Genomic DNA, 6,843 nt, shown 5'->3' on the forward strand with positions numbered 1-6,843 from the left:
GAGAGAGAGAGACGGAGATGCATGCTCATTTGACCTTAACTATATAAAGAAAGCCAGGACTCGACCTGCTGTTCAATGTGCATCTTAAACTTGGTCATGGAATCAAATTTTCAGCACTCGACTGAGGGAGGGAAATGCAGTTCAACAGGTCTGACTTCTACGATTCTCAAAAATCAACAGGAGTAAAAAAAATGTAAGAGAGAGTACATATAAAGCATCCCTTACTTACAAATATTCAAATGATCGAGAAGGTTTCACAAAAAACAACAACAAAAAAAACATGGCAACAATCTTCAGTGAAAATTATAACAAGTACTCTTATTAGAAAAGCATTTAAAAGTAATCAGATATAAATAACATCTTATTTAACATCATATTAGTAACAGGGACATCTTCATAATTAGAATACAAATGGAACATCAGAATGAATTCTATTTATTTTAAATGGTCCTGCTCTGATTTGTTCTCATTATATAACCTGCATTAGTGTCACATTATGAACTAAGCATTCTTCCTTCCATCTGCCCATCTATCTACTCAACATTTCATCCATTCATTTAAAAAATGTTTACCCAGTAACTTCTGTGTAAAATGGAATATGGTGATGAAAGACAGTCTTGACTTAAAGTTGGGGAAGAAAATGAAAGCCAACCATTACTATACACTGCAGTCAAGCGCAAGGGTCGGGATGCATAGCGATGTAGTGAGAACCCAAAGGATAGAATGGGTAGGGGAGATAACTCTGGATCTGTGTATTGAAGAATACAGGAGCCCAATGAGCAGCTCAGACAGGAAAGAAAATTCCAAGCAGGGGAAGCGAGATATCCAAAGGCAGGGAAATGAGGGAGACCATGGCACATCTACTGAGCTAACAAACACTGACAAGGTTGTCCTAGGGACCAGACCCTGTGTCAGACACTGGGGATGCCAAGCAAATGCAAGATGCTTGTTGCCCTCAGAGAGCTCACTGTCTAATGGGGACTACCAAGAGGTACATGGGGTGAAGAGCCAAACACTGAAGGGACACCCCATCCAGCTCCAGAGGGTAGGAGAAGGTTCCCCAGAAAAGGTGACACCAAAGTCCCGAAGGCCATAGGGTACAGAAAGGCTTATAAAAGATTTAGCCTAGGGAACCAACAGGATTTAATGGTTGATTCAAGGCGGGACTGGGGACAAAGGACAGAGCGAAGTCAAAGGTGATGCCTGTGTTTCTGGGCAGGTGAGCCCCACAGCGTGAGACCAGTAGCTATGACAGGGAACATGAGAGGAAGAGCTAGTCTGAGAAGAAAAATAAGAAATTCAGTCTTGACGTGTTAAACCTGAGCAACAAGGGAGACGTCTGGGTGGAGACATCTAATGTCTGGGACGACAGGTCAGAAACTGGAGAAAGATCTGGGCTGGTGAGTCAGTGGCAGCTGAAGCCAACACTGTGACCTCTCTCTAGTGAAGGTGAGGATGACGACAGATGATGATGATGATGTGACAGCAGCAAATGTAGTATTCACAACGTGCCTGGCACTGTTTTAACTCCTTTCGTCTTCAAATCACCCCAGTGAGGGAGGTACTACTATTACCTCCATTTTGCAGATAAGCAAACCGTGGCAGGGAGAGATCAAGTTAACCAAGCAAATGTCACAGAGCTAAACAACGGCAGGGCTCCAAACCTAGGAAGTCTGGCTCCACTGCTTCCCACTGGCCTTCTTTAAAGCAGTCAGAGCTGGCTGTGACTCTACCGGCAGGCCTGAAAACTCCCATGGTGCCACTTGGCAAAACCATGAGAGATAGGTGACAGCGACAGGTGAGCAAGATGCTGTACAATGACAGGAAGTCCCAGGAGCCCTGCACCTTCGGGACTCCACACACTTGACTAGAGAAGAGCTAACAATGCACACACGGGGTTGGGGAAAAGCCCAGGGCCCTTTAAGGTAAGGCCTCTGCCTCCAATCTCAATAGCAGCAGCTTGCAAAAAGAAGGTGGGCCCGCCTTGTTATAGCTAAAGCTAAGCTCCAAAACTCCCAGAGTATATACAACTCTGAGCCTCTCACGAGCATTCTAAATTTCTCCCACCATCCTTGGGGGGATAGCTAGATTAATTTAAGAACAAAGCAACACACTTCCCCTGGGGCGATTTACTTGCTCAGATGAGCTACAGCAGCAGGGCAGGCAAGGTACGAGAAATTGTGGAAAGGAAAGGCAGGACAGCCAGCCAATGTTCCCACGCTCAAAGAAATCTGAGTTATTTACACTCACACTTTTAAGGCTGACACTACGGGGAAATGTTGTTACTTACTGAAGAGTAAAAATATAGCCTGGCTAATAAAAATTAAACCATCACTAAGGCTTTTGGACGACCTGGAACAATGGTTCTCAAACTCCAGAAGTATAAGAATTACCGGCAGCCCCTGTTAAAAATGCAAACCCCTACTCCTCACCCCGCCAACCCAATTCCATTTAAACAGGCCTAGGGAGGAAGAGACCCAGGAATCTGCATTTGAACAGACATACCAGGTAGTCCAAATGGAGGGGTCCACATCCATGACAACCCCTGTTCCTTTGAAGAACTGGCCTCATTTTAATACTCCGGTAAAAACTAAAACATGCCCAAACATGAGTATTCCCCAAGGTTGAGTCCTTAGACCTCTGCTTAACAGTCTTTTAAGAGTGATAGTCGGCTCCTGAAGGATTCCGTCACAACACGTGAGCACAGCGTCTCCACTCCCAGCCCAGACGTCCCCCTTGCAATAGACCACTCTCCTGAATTCCAGTCCTGCCTCTGGCAGTGCCAGCTAACCCTGCCCAGTAGGCTCACTGCCTCAAGACCAGGGACTGGGTCTGTCTTGTCACCACTGTATATCAGGCTACTAACTGGCACACAGCAGGCACTTAATAAACACACGGCGAACGTATACATGCATGTAACTTCCCAGCTTCAATCATCATCAACATGTTTACAACCAAATGAGTTATATTTTGCTCCCCAAAATCTGGCTGCCCTTTGCACCTTTTCTTATATCTCTGAAAAGAACCATCTTCTGTCAAACAAACCTAATGTTTAGGTTTGTCTTTTAATCTTCCACTGTCATGAGACCTCTGCCACTCACTGTCATTACGCCACACTACTACTACCCAATACTGTGCTAAACTCCCTGCATGGACTCAGTCACGTGACCCTGGTTAAACCAGGATAAAGGAGGAATCGCTCTGCCCCCATTTGAAGATGCGCCAATTTACATAAGCCCCACATGACCCTGTAAGGAAGACACACTTCCGCTGCCACTTTACAGACGAGGAGACTGAAGCACAGAGAGGAGGCCGCCTGCCTGAAGTTACAAAACTCAAAAGAAGTGGAGGTGGAACTCTAACCCAGAGCCCTGGGCCCAGTCTGTGCCCTTCCCCACCACGTACAATGCCTCTCAGGTGAGCACTGATTGATGCCTGACGCCTGGCTGGTTTGGGGCCCTTGAGGCCTCCAAAAACTCCTCTTAGGAGAGCACCCTCATTCTCACCTCCCTCAGCCTTGTCTCCAGCTCCAGTAGACGATTCTTGTCACTGTGGTCTTGGTGGCTGATTTTTTCCAGCTGCTCCTCCAGCTTCCGGTTCTGGGCCTCCAATTTCCCAGCCTGTGTCTCCAGGTAAAACTTCTGTTGCCTGAGTTCTGAAATCATCTCTTCCTGAGCCTTCCTGGTGGGGGTGGTAGGAGGAGCCAAGCAAAATCAGAGTCTCGTCAGAGGTGAGAGCATGTCCCCTCAGAAGGACAGACAGAAACAGAGCGAGAGGTGTGCCTTAGTAAGTGACCACGGTCATTCCAGGCTAGCTCTGCTCTGACCTGGCCTTATGTGCATGATCCCAGCATGGGGACCTGAGGTCTATTTAATCCTCATGGCTCAGCGTCCCTCATCTATGCAATTAAGTAAGGTCAGGGGGGATGTGAGAGGTACTACTATGCCCTTTTTTGTGAGTCTGTATAGGAGGACCCTATACAGTACCATGAGTACCCTAATGACTCATTAAGGCAGAAGATGGGGCAGAAGATGGGGAAGAAAGGGCGCTGAGGAGAAACAGTGCCATTCCTTCTCCTTCTCCGTGGACCAGCACGTGCTCACCTCTCAGAGCATCAGAAGCCGGAATGACTCAAAGACCAAAAAGCAGTCTCCCAAGACGGTTTAAACTAAACGGAGATGTTTTAGAAGATCTCCTGAAAACTGTAATTCTTTGGGGGGAAAAGATTAAGATTAAAGTGCTTCTGGAACAAAAAGAGTCCTTGCTGAACCCCAAACTTCACCCCTCTCCCCCAGGGCCTGACTTAACAACAGCAAAATGGATGGCCCATCTGGACGCACACAGGTTCACCTCTGGCTAATTACGGGAGGCAAGGCCGGGGAACAAGGACCGCAGCTTTCCAAAAGCAAACTATAAATAGCCTCATTAGAGAGAGCGAAACACTGTAATCTGATGGCAATGTGAAGCATTTAAGAAAACTCAGCTCAAAAAACAGGACATGGCAGAAAGAGACCACTTAAGAGAGGGCAAAATTTCATTAAGTACGGGGTAGGGAGGGGTAGTGGGTCAAACTACAGAAGTAATTAAATCTGCTCCAGCTCCATGGGACAGAGGAACAGAGTTTATGCCACCAGAGAGAAGACCAAAGTGTAATCATGCACGCAGTTAGAATTTGAATACTTACATGTTCCTCTGGGTAAAAAGGCTGCTGTTGGCTGCAAGTTTATTGGCTTCTGACAATTCCACAATCCTCTGTTCCAGGGATCTGATCTTGGAATCCATAGCATTGATCATCTGAAACACAGGGGATCCCTGAAACCTCACGCACAGACAGTTGTCCCAGAATGAGAGTAACGTAGGCCGCGTGGGAAGGGTAAACGTCTCATCTGAAATGCAGGCAATCTGACCAGAGGTAACAAGGGACTCAACTGGCCTGTCACCCTGAGGATCACAGATCTTACTGCTCAAATGAATGGCTCATACTTGTTTTATTACACAGAGATTACACGTCCCCACACTAGCTAATTGGCTTACATTAAAAACATGCAGAAAGTCCTATTTCCGGAGCCTGACACTCTATAAGTAAGCGGGCCTCATTAAATCCCCGTGTCATCTACATGTGGCCTGAGCCTGCAGGAGCCTCTAACCTGAATCTGCAAGTTCATACTTCTCATCACCCGTGGGGCTGTCATTTTCTGAGTGATTCCTTTTTACCCAGCCACTATTGTCCTAGATTCTCTACATCGAAGTTTCGCCAACATAATGAATCATAAAAATCGGGGGGAGGGGGGATGTCCTGGTTAAAAATACAACTTCCCAGGACCCTCCTTTGGAGATTCTGACGTAGGAAGTCTCAGTGGGGTCTCAGATAATATGCAGATTAACAAGCACTGAAGGAGAACCGCATGAGCAGTTCCTCTGAAACACCTGCCTACATGGATTAGAAAGGAGAGAAAGAGGCAAATAAAAGGAAGACACATGAAGGAGGCCAAGGGACACTGGGCATCTTGGCAGGGAGCATTTTGAAGGATGATGTTCTAGCTGGTAACAGATTGGCTCTTAAAGAAGAGTGTGAAAGGCTAAATTGGCCGCCCTGAGCCGCCACCTCCACTGCTTTTACGAGAGGGAATTCACAGAGAGAGCTACCTGTTAGCAACGAACTCCACAGGACAAAACAGGAAAAAAAAAAAATTCATTGGCTGAAATGGACTCATCTCAGGTGTGTGGTTCCTGGCATGGTTTACAAACCCTACTTTCAAGACTGGCCTTGCGATTCCTTAGACCTACCGCCTTCTGCTCGCTGAGAATTTTGCCTTTCTCGTGGGCCTCCTCTTCGTGTCGCTGCATCATATTCTCCAGAGTCTCTTTATCGGCCAGGTCCTTCTTTATCTGATTGTCCAAGACCTGTGGGAAACAAAAGGAGAAGTGAGTTCACTGAGCAGCAAAGCTGAGCAGGAAGACTAACCGGGACCACTTGAGAAAAACGGGAAAAGGAGGGGAAAAGCAATGAAGAGGACAAGCCCTCCGCACTCTGGGGCAGAGAGAGGGGTTGGGAGTCTGTTTCTCAGCCACGAGGAGGTTAAGAAATCAGGTACCACCATGAAACAGCAAGTAACTCATGGACTTGAACTAAGAGCTTATTTTAAAATCACCAGTCAATAAAGACCCGAGTGGTATATCAAAAATGGAGGGGGGCTCCAAAATTAGAGAAGAAAAAAATAGATCTCCACAGATCTCATAATTTGCAGACATTACCTGGGGACAACTTTATCATAGCCAGTGCACCAGGAGTTTTCAGAGCATTACTTGCTCTTAATTAATTTGTACCAAATTAATCTAGATAGCTCTGGGCTGTGTACAGAGAGATAGAGAGCTGGAGCCTGAGAAAGTCTGTGTGACCAAGGCTGATGTTCAGAAACAGCCAGGGACAAGAGGATTTTTTTGCCCCACCAATGAAGTAAGTGGAGAGTCAACATAAAAGAAAGGAAAAAAAATGTCTCTTTCCTCCGTTATTTCCTCTGATCCAGATGCAAAAAAAAAAAAAAGTCACTGGAAAGAGAAACTTTCCCCAGGGGAAGAGAAATCATGTGTTCTCAGTGCTGAGAACACCACTGTAAGCACCTACTGTTCCCAAGAGGGAAAAAAATGAAACGGCAATGGTGTCACCATCCGCCAGCTTGATCTAATGTTCTGCAAGGCACACACGCAGCCCTACCAGTTGCCAAAACAAGCCAAAAAGGAAAAAAAAGGAAGACATCATAACTTGTCCGAGCCTTTGACCGCAACGCTGTGTTTCTCATCTGCGAGAATCTACTCTGCTGTTCTGCACAACACCAACTGCAT

The 6,843-nt window shown here is 46.3% G+C and overlaps 1 protein-coding gene across 1 annotated transcript in view; it reads right to left on the bottom strand.

Annotated features, from left to right (window-relative positions):
• CIT (citron rho-interacting serine/threonine kinase) overlaps positions 1-6,843 on the bottom strand; it is a 158,540-nt gene that overhangs the window by 52,535 nt on the left and 99,162 nt on the right. The gene's annotated exons all lie outside the window — the stretch shown is intronic.

Source organism: Pteropus vampyrus, unplaced genomic scaffold, assembly GCF_000151845.1.
Source record: "Pteropus vampyrus isolate Shadow unplaced genomic scaffold, Pvam_2.0 Scaffold23, whole genome shotgun sequence".
In the NCBI taxonomy this organism is placed as follows: Eukaryota; Metazoa; Chordata; class Mammalia; order Chiroptera; family Pteropodidae; genus Pteropus; species Pteropus vampyrus.